Source organism: Conger conger, chromosome 8 (assembly GCF_963514075.1).
Source record: "Conger conger chromosome 8, fConCon1.1, whole genome shotgun sequence".
In the NCBI taxonomy this organism is placed as follows: Eukaryota; Metazoa; Chordata; class Actinopteri; order Anguilliformes; family Congridae; genus Conger; species Conger conger.
In genome coordinates, this window is record NC_083767.1 from 16,011,481 (window position 1) to 16,025,720 (window position 14,240).

The following is a 14,240-nucleotide window of genomic DNA, read 5'->3' on the forward strand; positions in this document are numbered from 1 at the left end:
TCTTCTATAGCAACAAAACATTCATATTTGAGAACGTCTCGGCATAGCGAAGGCCTATCCTTGCCGAGCAAATATGAATTTGGACGGGGAATCAGAAGAGAGAATCGAGAAGAGAAGCAGTAGAACATCATGGATTTGTACATGTCACAGACTGTCAGTAGTTACTAGTTATTAGCAAACGTTATTGATTGACCTATTTTAATTATGTAGCTAGCTAGCGAGCCAAGTTACCTACGTTGTTTTTTCCACTTTGCCTTACATACCACTTACATGTAACGTACAGTAATTGTTTGGAGGATTCATCTCGCTGACCTGGGCTACTGTAATAAGCTCAAATGATTAGCTGGCATTTGAGCTTCTGGTTGTGGCATTATGCCACTGGGATGTCGGTGTTTGCCAACTAACTAAACTGGGCATGTATACAGTAAGCTACTGTACATTATAGTATTTGTTTGGGGGATTCATCTCACCATGAAAAACGTCTTTTGTTCCCTGCCCTGGACAAGCTTACTGTACATTGAAAGGGCTAGCTAGCTAGGTCGTTAGCTGGTTGAACAGTTCAGATGGATCTGCTTAAGAAAAAAACCCAATAATGCAGTGTGATGCACAGATGGATACAGTCAAGCACTGCACTCGGTTCTTCGGATCAGAAGTCTCTGAGTATGTGCCTAAAGTGTCTGCAGGCTCTCAGTACTCACCATTTGGTTCTCTGTCAAGAAGAGGATCTCCAGGTTCAGGAGACCAGTTCTGTCCAGAGGCACGGGGATGACAGTCAGTTCCCTACCAGTACAGAGGGGCAGTGGGGTCAAAGTTCAGAGTAATTCGCTGTATTTTTCAATTGATGGACCCAATGCATTGTTTTTTTATACTGGGGGTATTTTCCAGCAGTCATTCCCACATTTTAGTCTGCAAGCAAAGGACTCACCTGAAGAGCTGGTCCATGTGAATATATCCTCTGCAGGGTAACTGGTGGAGAGCTGTAACCACACGGTCCATGACCTGATGTCTATGTGGTTCCATTTGTAAGGTGCTCTGCAGTCGATGTAACTGCTGTGGTGGCAGGGAGCCCACTTCTGCCAGATGGTGAATAATCATGGGACAATTGCTGTTGATGGAGTTCTGCTCCACCATCAAGAGCTGCAGTGTGCCGTTTCTCTCCTTTACACACAGCAACATCTTCTGTGGGCCAGACGGAGAGCAGCACAGTATTTATGCATAATGATGGTGGCACAGACAGGCAATGTGCATTGTTTTCTCACATGGCCACAGTATGGCTATGCTATTATTTAACTGAAGCCAAGTTTACCTTCTTATCAGCAGCTTTGGTCACCTTCTTTAGCTCATCCTGAGTTCTCACGGCCAGGGCTGGACCAGGATTGGATGCTTCATCTGTGTCCACAGCAGGATTAGCTGGGGCAGGCAGAGCCGCCATGGTCTGTATGGACAATCTCTCTGCTCCAAAAACCTGAAACTGGGTGTCATCACTGCTGCTACCCAGACTCTCTGGCTGGTTGAACTGCCACTTCACCAGAGCACAGTCCTGGCTCCAGTTTCTCCGGCTAGGGTGGGGGGAACGAATTTGGAAAGTCAGGAGACCCTCCTGCCTTAAGAGATACTTCTCTGAAGTGATATTTGTCACACTTATGTTTAGTCTGAAAACAAAGACAAGCCAATGGCATCAGTTTAATAGACACAAACAGAGAGACTGCTAAGTACTAACCTGTGAAGAATTGTGTGGAGGCTGGAGGAGAAGGAGGAGGACAGCAGCAGGGTGGGGAGGACGTTTAGGGTGCTGCAGGAGAGACTTTTCATCTCTGTAGAATGGGGGGGGCAGAAGGCAATTAGGGTTTTTTGCTAAGAGAGGGTGCATGCGGGAGAGCGTACGTGGAGACCTTGTGTGAAACATCACATGTGGAAGAGAGTGCATGGAAGAGGAAGGTAAATGAACCTATATGATAGAGATGTAAAGGTCATATTAGATGAGGTATAGTATGAAAGAAAAATCATGTGAGAGGGAAGGTGTGACCCTACCTTGCTCCATGCCATGACACCACCGGGTGCCTTCCTGCCTGAGAATGGGAAGCTGGATGTGGAAGTCCAATGTGTCAAGCTGGGGTAGGAGATCATCCATTTAGGAACTTTATATTATTGAACTACTACAGTTCATGAAAATCTGTGTAATACTGTACACTGACCTAAGGGATACATGTTCCATACCAAAAGCTTGAAAGGGCATCACTGTCCAGTCCTGCATTCATACATATTAATGGGCAATGAAGCTGGTCATGGCTTGCCTGAATGAAGATGCCGGGCTCTAGGCGATAGTTAACCGGTATGATGGCGGTGTTTTGGCCTTCATCCTGCAGCTGAATGTCATGACTCAGGGACAGTTGTGCCCGACCAAGACCGTAGCTGCCTGCTATGGGAATAACCAGCTGCTGTTCCTGGATCCTCTCCTGCTTCTCCTCCAGTTTGGGCTCCATGCAGACCTGGCAGACTGGTTTCATCAGTGGGAACCAATAATTCTGGAACAGGGAGAAGCAGACAAGAAAGCGATATTTTAGCTGTGTGAGAAACACAACATGGAAAGCAATGAAGCTGGAGAGGGTAGGTTAGAGATTGAGTTTGAAGGAGATAACATTGAGTATGTGCTATAGGAGGAGGGGGGGGGGTGGAGGGGGATCAGAATTTGGGGTTGGTTAAATTGGGGTAATACCTTTCTCAGGGCCACTGTGTCCTGCATCAGGCGGGAGACTTGGGATGAGATCTGCCTCATGGTGATGATCTCCTCCATCTGATGGATGTATCCATCCATAAGGTGCTCCTGAAATGGGAAGCAGTGGGGACAGTTAGACTGCTTGGGTGTGTGTGTAAAAGCATCTCTGAATGAGGGATATGACCTCACTGGTGAAATACCTCATTACAGTCCAGGGAGCTGCCACTAGTAGACAGCAGGCAGCACAGACACTCGAGTGCCACCTCACTCTGGGTGATGAGCAGCTTTGTGATGACATTGCGGATCACAGTCTTCTTAATCATCTCCAATCTTAAAAGTTCACCAAGGAACTTCATGTTGGTGACCAACTGCTGGTGCTGCTTTTCCTCCTCCTGGACATACGGGGAGAAGGACCAAGATGGGTGAGCAGGGAGATGCCAAGCATTTACAGCACAGGGGAAGCCATGACATTGATCTGTAATCCACAAACCAGCATTGCCCAGGACTACTACCCTACTGTTACCCCGGCCAGCATGTTAAGCTCCTCCTGTTTCTTCCAATTACCTCATGGTCCTCATCCACCATCTGAAACTTCATGCGGCACAGTTCTAGCAGCACCTCACGAAAGTTCACAACATCTTGAGGGTTGTCAGCACTTGGAGCATTTATCTGAAGGGTAAAAACTGTGTTTTAGGAAGCAAGAAACACTCCTCTCCTTAGAACTACAATTCTGTAGTGCTGAAATACTATCTAAAGCTCCTTGTGTTAAGTTTGCCCAGATGGCCGTGTGGAGAAGGTGCATGTTTAGAGGATGGCTGTGCACAGATAACACACAAAGGAAAGGAACTGAATGTATGTGGCTGTTTAGTTTCTCCTTTCACTGTTTTTGAAGCCCATACTTGTGTCATAAGGTTGTGGTTTCTGAAATAATGAGAAAGGAAAGATGGACATACTCACCTCCCTCAGACAGTTGCAAATCTTGGCACAAGTGGTGGAGAATCTTGGCTCAGAGATGGCCTTCTGAAAAATTATGGCTGCAATGCCCCTAAGACGCTCCTCTGTGTTCATGCGAAGCTCTTTCACCTGCTCCATAATGTTGCCAAAACTCTTGGGGGTGAGCTTATCCAGGACACTGTGCATGCTCCTATACAGCTCCTGGGTCCCAGCTGTCTCGGGGTGCTCTTCTCTCCTGATTGCTGCAGACGGCCTCTTCACAGCTGGCCAACTAACTTTCTCATCCTCTGGAAGCTTCTCCTTCTGGAGGCAGCTGTGGCTCCAGGCTGGGTGTGGCAGTACTTGGACCCAGGGCTCTTGGCCCACATGACACCAGTTGTCCCTCTGAGGATTAATCTGCTGCTTGACACTCCTCTTTCCGTGTCTCTCCATGTCAGCCTGCCTGTGAACCTGCTCGATGGTCTTCAGTCCGTTCTCAAGTCTGCGAGAGATCCAGTCATTCTGGAGCACAGTGGGACAAATAGAAAGGATCTTTTAAACTATTTTCATAAGCACCACTGCTAACCCGTAGTTCACTTGTCAAACAATGGCCCCTTGCCCAGTCTCATAGTCAACAACAGTGAACCACGGGATAATGATGTGGAATAATTACACAATTCTTGTGTAATTATACCACATCATTCTAATAGTTTCCAACAATCTATTATTTGTGGCATTTGAGCTTCCGTAGAGCATTTTGGAAGCTGACTTAAATATCAAGTAGCATTCATTGTATTTTCATTTTGCATTGTTGGCTGGTTGGAAAAACATACAGCATTTCTAATTGTCGTTTCCCGTCTTCTATAGCAACAAAACATTCATATTTGAGAATGTCTCGGCATGGCGAAGGCCTATCCTTGCCGAGCAAATATGAATTTGGACGGGGAATTAGAAGAGAGAATCGAGAAGAGAAGCAGTGGAACATCATGGATTTGTACATGACACCGACTGTCATTAGTTACTAGTTTTTAGTTAACGTTATTGATTGACCTATTTTAATTATGTAGCTAGCTAGCTAGCCAAGTTACCTAAGTTGTTTTTTTCCATTTGGCCTTACATACCACTTACATGTAACGTACAGTAATTGTTTGGAGGATTCATCTCGCTGACCTGGGCTACTGTAGTTTAGCTCGAATGATTTGCTGGCATTTGAGCTTCTGGTTTCTGCTGTTATGCTGCTGGGATGTCGTTGATTGAAATGTACCTAAACTGGGCATGTGTACATTAAATTACAGAACATTACAGTATTTGTTTGGGGGATTCATCTAGCCACGAAAAAAGTATTTTGTTCCCTGCCCTGGACAAGCTTACTGTACATTGAAAGGGCTAGCTAGCTAGGTCGTTAGCTGGTTGAGCAGTTCAGACGGATCTGCATAAGAAAGACACCCAATTATGCAGTGTGATGCACAGATCGTTACAGTCAAGCACTGCACTTGGTTTTTCAGATCAGAAGTAAGTCTCTGAGTATGTGCCGAAAGTGTTTGCAGGCTCTCAGAACTCACCATGTGGTTCTCTGTCAAGACGAGGATCTCCAGGTTCTGGACACCAGTTCTGTCCAGAGGCACTGGGAGAACAGTCAGTTCCCTACCAGCACAGCGGGGCAGTGGGGTCAAAGTTCAGAGTGATTCGCTGTTTTTTTCAATTGATGGACCCAATACATTGTTTTTTTATACTGGGGGTATTTTCCAGCAGTCATTCCCACATTTTGGTCTGCAAGCAAACGACTCACCTGAAGAGCTGGTCCATGCGAATATATCCTCTGCTGGGTAACTGGAGAGCTGTAACCACACGGTCCATGACCTGATGTCTATGTGGTTCCATTTGTAAGATGCTCTGCAGTCTAAGTAACTGCTGTGTTGGCAGGGAGCCCACTTCTGCCAGGTGGTGAATTATGATGAGACAATTGTTGTTGATGGAGTTCTGCTCCACCATCAAGAGCTGCAGTGTGCCGTTTCTCCCCTTTATACACAGCAACATCTTCTGTGGGCCAGACGGGGAACAGCATAGTATTTATACATAATGATGGTGGCACAGACAGGCAATGTGCATCGTATTTTCACATGGCCACAGTATGGCTATGCTATTACTGAAATGAAGCCAAGTTTACCTTCATATGAGCAGCTTTCATCACCTTCTCAAGCTCATCCTGAGTTCTCACGGCCAGGGCTGGACCAGGATTGGAAGCTTCATCTGTGTCCACAGCAGGATTAGCTGGGGCAGGCAGAGCCGCTATGGTCTGTAGGGCATGTTTCTCAGCTCCGAAAACCTGAAGCTGGGTGTCATCACTGCTGCTGCCCAGACTCTCTGGTTGGTTGAACTGCCACTTCACCAGAGCACAGTCCTGGCTCCAGTTTCTCCGGCTAGGGTAGGGGGGAATGATTTTGGAAAATCAGGAGACCCTCCTGCCTTAAGACATACTTCTCTAAAGTGATATTTGTCACAATTATGTTTAGTCTGAAAACAAAGACAAGCCAATGGCATCAGTTTGATAGACACAAACAGAGAGACTGCTAAGTGCTGACCTGTGAAGAATTGTGTGGAGGCTGGAGAAGGAGGAGGACAGCAGCAGGGTGGGGAGGAGGTTTAGGGTGCTGCAGGAGAGACGTTTCACCTCTGTAGAATGGGGGGCAGAAGGCAATTAGGGTTTTTTGCTAAGAGGGTTCATGCGGGAGAGCGTATGTGGAGACCTTGTGTGAAACATCACGTGTGGAAAAGAGTGCATGGAAGAGGAAGGTAAATTAATCTATATGATAGCGATGAAAAAGGTCATATTAGATGATGTACAGTATTAAAGAAAAATCATGTGAGAGAGAAGGTGTGATCCTACCTTGCTCCATGCCATGACACCACCGGGTGCCTTCCTGCCTGGGAATTGGAAGCTGGTTGTTGAAGTCCAATGCGTCAAGCTGGGGTAGGAGATCATCCATTTAGCAAAGAACTACTACAGTTTATGAAAATCTGTGAAGTACTGCACACTGACCTAAGGGATACATGTCCTATACCAAAAGATTGAAAGGGCATCACTGTCCAGTCCTGCATTCATACATATTAATGGGCAATGAAGCTGGTCATGGCTTGCCTGAATGAAGATGCCGGGCTCTAGGCGGTAGTTAGCAGGTATGATGGCGGTGTTTTGGCCGTCATCCTGCAGCTGGATTTCATGACTCAGGGACAGTTGCGCCCGTCCGGGAATATAGCTGCCTGCCATGGAAATAACCACCTGCTGTTCCTGGATCCTCTCCTGCACCTCCTCCAGTTTGGTGTCCATGCGGACCTGGCAAACTGGCATAAACTCCTGCCCAGGTTTCCAATCATTCTGGAACAGAGAGAAGCAGACAAGAGAGGGATATTTTAGCTGTGTGAGAAACACAAAAAGGCAATGAAGCTGGAGAGGGTGGGTTAGAGGTTGGTTGAGAATTTGGGGTTAGTTAAATTGGGGTAATACCTTTCTCAGGGCCACTGTGTCCTGCATCAGGCGGGAGACTTGGGATGAGATCTGCCTCATGGTGATGATCTCCTCCATCTGATGGATGTACCCATCCATAAGGTGCTCCTGAAATGGGAAGCAGTGGGGACAGTTAGACTGCTTGGGTGTGTGTGTAAAAGCATGTCTGAATGACGGATATGACCTCACTGGTGAAATACCTCATTACAGTCCAGGGTGCTGCCACTAGTAGACAGCACGCAGCACAGACACTCGAGTGCCACCTCACTCTGGGTGATGAGCAGTTTTGTGATGACATTGTGGATCACAGTCTCCTTCATCATCCTCAATTTAAAAAGTTCCCCAAGGAACTTGAAGTTGGTAACCATTTTCTGCTTTTCCTCCTCCTGGACATACGAGGAGGAGGACCAAGGTGGGTGAGCAGGGAGATGCCAAGCATTTATAGCACAGGGGAAGCCATGACATTGATCTGTAATCCACAAACCAGCATTACCCAGCACTACTGCCCTCCTGTTACCCCGGCCAGCATGTTAAGCTCCTCCTGTTTCTTCCAATTACCTCATGGTCTGCATCCAGCATCTGAAACTTCTTGCGGCAGAGTCCTAGCAGCACCACACGAAAGTTCACAACATTTTGAGGGTTGTCAGCACTTGGGGCATTCACCTGAAGGGTAAAAATGTGTTTTAGGAAGCAAGAAACATTTCTCTCTTTAGAACTACAATTCTGTAGTTCCAAAATACTATCTAAACCTCTTTGTGTTAAGTGTGCCCAGATGGCCGTGTGGAGAAGGTGCATGTTTAGAGGATGGCTGTGCACAGATAACACACAAAGGAAAGGAACTGAATGTATGTGGCTGTTTAGTTTCTCCTTTCACTGTTTTTGAAGCCCATACTTGTGTCATAAGGTTGTGGTTGTGATTTCTGAAATAATGAGAAAGGAGAGATGCACATACTCACCTCCCTCAGACAGTTGCAAATCTTGGCACAAGTGGTGGAGAATCTTGGCTCAGAGATGGCCTTCTTAAAAATTATGGCTGCAATGCCCCTAAGACGTTCCTCTGTGTTCATGCGAAGCTCTTTCACCTGCTTCATAATGTGGCCTAAACTCTCGGGGGTGAGCTTATCCAGGACACTGTGCATGCTCTTGTACAGCTCCTGGGTCCTGATTGCCTCACGGTGCTCTTCTCTCCTGTCTTGGGTTGCTGCAGACGGCCTCTTCACAGCTGGCTTCCTCACTTTCTCCTCCTTTGGAAGCGCCTCCTTCTGGAGGCAGTTGCGGCTCCAGGCTGGGTGTGGCAGTACTTGGACCCTGTGATCTTGGCCCCTGTGCCGCCAGTTGTCCCTCTGAGGAGGAATCTGCCGCTCGAGGCTCCTATCTCGCTGTCTCTCCATTTCAACCTGCCTGTGAACCTGCTTGATGGTCTTCGGTCCGTCCACACGTCTGCGACAGATCCAATCGTACTGGAGCACAGTGTGACAAATAGAAAGGATCCTTTTAATTATTTTCAGTTTTTAACTAGGTAGGGATACTGACAAAAAGGAGCACACACCATTTTTGGTTCACATTTTTCAGTGGCCTCTTTTCATTAAATGGGAATGAGAAGGCAGTTTGGATTGGAAATGAGGGCAATGTGGTACGAGAGATAGATTGGTTGAGAGAAACAGGATGCTGATCCTGGCAGTACCCTTCTCAGTTCCAGCACATTTTGCAAAAGGAATCTGATCCGTGATGATGTCTTTCCCTCCTTGATGATGTTTGTGATGCTGTGGAAGTATCCATCCATGGGGCCCTGATGAAACAGACAGCAGTGGTATCAGTTGTAGTGTTTCTGGGTAAGTCTGTGTGAGTTTGTCTTTTGTGTGTTAGGGGGTGGGGTATATACTGTAAGTATATCTGCATGGTCATGTAGTGCAATACCTTATCACTGTCCAGGTTCTCGCCGACAGTTGTAAGAAGGCAGCAGAGGCATTCCAGTGCCTCCTCGCTTTGGTTGGAGAGGAGCTTTGTGACGCAGCTGTGTATAACCTCCTCTTTCACCATTTTGAATTTGAAGAGCTCGCCAACAAATTTCATGTTGCCAAGTAAGCGATGGCGGTGGCCATTAACTTCACTCTCCAATGTAGCCACATCCAGCTTATTAAACTCCAGCTGGCAGAGCTTGAGCAGCACTGAACGGAAGCTTAAAATGGCTGGGCTCTCACTGGATGGCACCTTTATCTGTAGGTCAGAAAGGGTATTTGGAAGAAGTCACACACCTTTATTTTGATCTAATCTTCTATAATTCATTCAAAAATTCCCTTCTTTGCAGCATGAAAAGGTGGCAGTGTGGAGAAGCTGCATATTTAGACAGCTATGCACAGAAAAAGGAACAAACTGGATGTTATTTCTTCCTTCCAGTAGTTTGAAGTACATGAGGCCGCAGTTCGAGCATAACATAATTTTTTTTTCCTCTTTCTCCAAAATTTGGTGGCCAATTGTACCCTATCTAATTATATTTGTGTTAGCTGGGGATACACCGCTTACAACCCCATCCCTTCAGCAGCCTAGAGGGAGAACAACACGCCTTCTTCAAGCCATCTCGTCTCACAGCCTGCAACCGTAATTCCGAGGGTGCATGCATGCGGCGATCCCAACGAGTCCCCCTATGAGCCAATTATGTTGCTCCATGAGAGCTGGCCAAGCTCAGCTTTTGACAGGACCGGCAATCGAACCCTGGTCCTCGGTGTGCAACTGCCTGCATCAAGGTCTGTTACTTTAGCTATGCGCCACTGCGGCCCCCAGGAAGTGATTTCTGACGCAGTGATAAGGGACAGTCTGGGACACTCACCTCTCTGAAACGGTAGCAGAGCTGGGCATAAATGCTGCAGTATTTCACCTCAACGATGGCCTTCTCAAAAATGATGGCGGTGATTCCCCTCAGGCGCTCCTCCGTATCGATGTTCAGTTCACTGACCTGTTTCGCCATGAGTGTGTACACCTCAGGGGTCAACTTGTTCAGGATGCTGCGCATTTTCCTGAACAGGACCTGTGAACAGACTTCCTCAGTGACCTCCTCCCTCCGGTCCCGGCTCCCTTCAGCCAGCCTCCTCGCTGATGGTCTCCAGGCATTTTTGGCCTTGTGGAGCTGTACAGCTGCAGTGAAGGGCTGCAGGATGATCCTGGGACCTCCCTTCAAAGAAGGCTGTGGTAAAGATGGGAAATGGGAAAGGAGGATTAACATAATAATGGCTACATAAGGTCTTTAGGGAATCAGGAACATTTTTAATCATTTTGGAGACCCAGAAGGTATGGGATCATGGTGCATACCTCAGGAAAATCCGGATCAACGTCCATGTTCAGATACAACACAGTGGAAAATGTTGATCTAAGGAGAAAGGTACAGAAAAACTGGTAAAATCTGAGAAAGGTTTAATTACATATAGCTGATGACATGAAGATAAATCTTTATCCTGCCCTGGTAAATTTACTGTATGATTTAATCTCATCAATCCAACAGTTAGAAGTAAAAATAGTGAATATACCTATAAACTGCTTTCCATACTTCTGCATAAATAGGCCCTAATAATCTATGATATACTGCCATGCAATAGACCCATCTGCACATTGACACACATCTAAGTAATATTTTATGTTAGAAATTAAGACAATATTTAAATACTGCATAAACAGACTGTTAAAATAAAATGTGAGATATACCGATTATATACAATATATTTTGCTTCTTCGTGAGCAGTACATAACTGTAAACACAAATTAAATAATCTTAAATGGTTTTAAATACCAACAATAACAAGGCATGTTGTGCAATGCCATCACTCATGGATTACCAAAGCACACCGTTATGCCAACCAGCAGTCAATTGACTGTGATGCTACTGGAAAATGTTCAACAGAATTCAAATTCAACAGAAACATTTCCAAACCATTTGAAAACATAGTTTAAACAATATATTTTTAAATTAGCTAAATACTTATGACAAACTGTAATCAGTTCATGACCACTACATAGAACTCTATTGTCAAGGCAACATAATGAACAAAATTGACATTTTTGGTTTGTCTGTGACACAAAACACTGCTCTATTAGCCTATTTAGCCTTACATTTTCTTTCATTTCTGAGACTCAAATTAATTATCTATTCATTATCTATATCTATTAATTCATGCTGGTAAACTGTTTTTAAAGACCAAACAATTTAAGCTTACCGTGTTCCTCCAAGAAAATCAAGAGTGGAAAATGTGTTCTTTCAAAAAAAGTTCAATGTAGTAGTAAAAGTAGTCGGGTTTTCTCAAGCTTGGAAAAGTTTTGACAATGTGTTGCCAACTTACCATCAGCAACAGAATGAGCAATCTCCAGTGTGTACTTAAATTTAAATTGCTACATGACACTTCACAGTAGCCTATAGAACACACAGCTGATTCGGAATCGATACGTCATTGGTAATTTCAGCATTCGGTGTATGAAGACGTCTGCATAGTATTCCATGTAGACGGTGATGTTGCGAGAAATGTCCATGTCAAACAATAACAATTACAAATGATGCAAAAATTGCGTAAACAATGTTTTTTTATGAATAGTTTTATTATGACAACATGCGGATATTCCATTCTGATTCCAATGACGCTCATCCTCCCTCCCTCTATACTATACGCGCCCATAGACACACATAAAGTGTTCTTATTTTCTAATTGCAGAAAGACCTGTACAAAACAAGGCATGGAATAAAACTAGAACGTTCAACATATGAAATCATTTATCATTACTGTATAATTTGCGCAGCGCTTGACCTGAAATGGTCAGTTTCTGAAATGCAAGATAAACTCAGTTTGGCTTTTGGGCCGCCATGAAGGCAATGCCTAGAAAAGGCTCAGGGTACATGCGCATTACGTCAGACAAGCACAATTTGTGAATGTATTCTGTTCTAAAAGATGAGTTTGCAATTTAATGGCCTAGCTCGCAGCCCGGCAGTGCATTAAACTTGTCTCTGGCTACGTATTTTAGTTTGAAGCAAATATATAATCTGATGCATCTCACGATGAGTGAGGTAGCTAGTATAACTTGATATTTTTGTTAGTTTCGTTTGGCTATGTAAACTCTATGTAAGCTCTTCCGACGTAAGTGTTTATCATTCTATTGCGTTGTGCTCTCATAATTTTAGATAGTCAGGTCCATAAATATTTGGACATTGACAAAGTTGTTGTTACTTTAGCTGTCTACCACAGGATATTGGAGCTGGAAGTAAATAATGAGTATGAGCTCAAAGTGCAGACTTTCAGCTTTAATTTAAGGGTGTTTCTAACTAAATCGGGTGAACGGTGTAGTAATTACAGCGCCTTTTATACATAGTCCCCCCGATTTTAAGAGCTCAAAAATAATTTGACAAATTAACATTATAAATTGTCATTTTTTTATACTTGGTTGCCTATCCATGACTTGTTTGCATGCCATGACTTCCTGATGTCCGTGACCTATCAACTGCGAGTCTGGATATCTTATTTTCAGGTTGTCCTCCAATTGATACAAAAACTCTTTGCATTTGAATGGATTTATATGGGAACTGGGGTGTGGGACTAGAATCAGCTGTAAATTAGGCTGATATAGTATAGAACACATTTGTTGGCTGAATGGCTTTAAGTCATCAAAGGTCCAAGGTATCAAATGAGCCTCAAACCATCATGCTGTTATGGATGGATCACCTCAAGGGTTGTTTCTCCAGAATATATATATATTTTCTTTGGTAGGAACCACATTTACGTGACGATGCATTCCATTCATTTTCTGTGGAGACGCTTGCAGTGCATGTCAGTGCAGCTCGCCTGGCTCACAGAACTCAGATCCAACTATCAAAGGTGTAGCAGATTCAGCTACTGCATTGCTTATTTCTGCAGTTGAATATGTGTGGGTGTGTACATGCGTGTATGAGATTGTGATTGTGTGCATGGGGGGTGTTTGGTGTGTGTGATTTTCCATGTCATTTCTAGCTGTGGATGTTATAATTCCACAATGAGACAGAGTTGCGAATGGTTAACGGGATTAAATGTCAAGTGTGCCCCCGCCGATCACTTCAGTCAAGTTCCCATCAACAACCTGTCTCCCAAGGCCCTTAGTGACCATAGCAATCTTCTGAGGAGGTGAGGCAGAGTTAACTGAGGTTTAACTTCACTCATACTCCTTTCCTCCTATCTTTTGTGTGGCTGTCTATTTTCACCACCCCCTAAACCAGCATCATCTCCCAGAGGGAGGTGGGGGGACTGTACACTACAGGAACTGACATTTTGAAATCATCATGACAAACCATGCACTTATCTACAAACTTATCTCCTTCAACAGCAGTGCATCTCTCGTTCTCTCTCTCTCTCTCTCTCTCTCTCTCTCTCTCTCTCTCTCATTGTGAATGACAAAGGACAGAAATAGAATTCATAGTAACAGTACAAAGTTCACAAATCACTAATGGTGTCAGAGAAGAGGAAGAGAAGGGTGTACCGCCTGTTAGCATTTCAATGAACTTCAAAGAACCCCCAAGCTCTGAACAGCTCAAGGACCCTATGTCTGCTTTGAACATGCTCCATATGGAGAGGCAGATAACTGTTATTGTTTTTCTTTGCAACTGGTATGGTACACTTTTTACATTCAAGATGCAAAATTTGTTTGATATATAAGGGGGGTTGGTTGCTGGGGCTGTAAGCATATTACAATTAATGTCCCATTATTAAATTAGCTGAATCGTGTCTTGAACTGACATTTGTATAAGCACCAGCTACAGCAGCAGGCTGCTAGTATATAAAGTACAATAGTGAATCAGCATAGTTTATCGAGCTGTCAGAAGTACAGCATGCAGACTTGCCCTCCAGGAATGGAGTAGTGCACCCCACCAAGGAGCTTTGCATCCGGACCTTCACATAAAGATGGAATTATTCATAAATTATCAGTATACAGAGTATTATAATTATCAATAGTTAAATCACTACGAATTAATACAATTTGAATAACAACACAGCAATTATGCCTTTCTTCTTAAAAAAATAAAAAATGAACAGTATGATCGTTCACTGTGCTTCTCCTGTCACCGTTAACATGAATGATAAG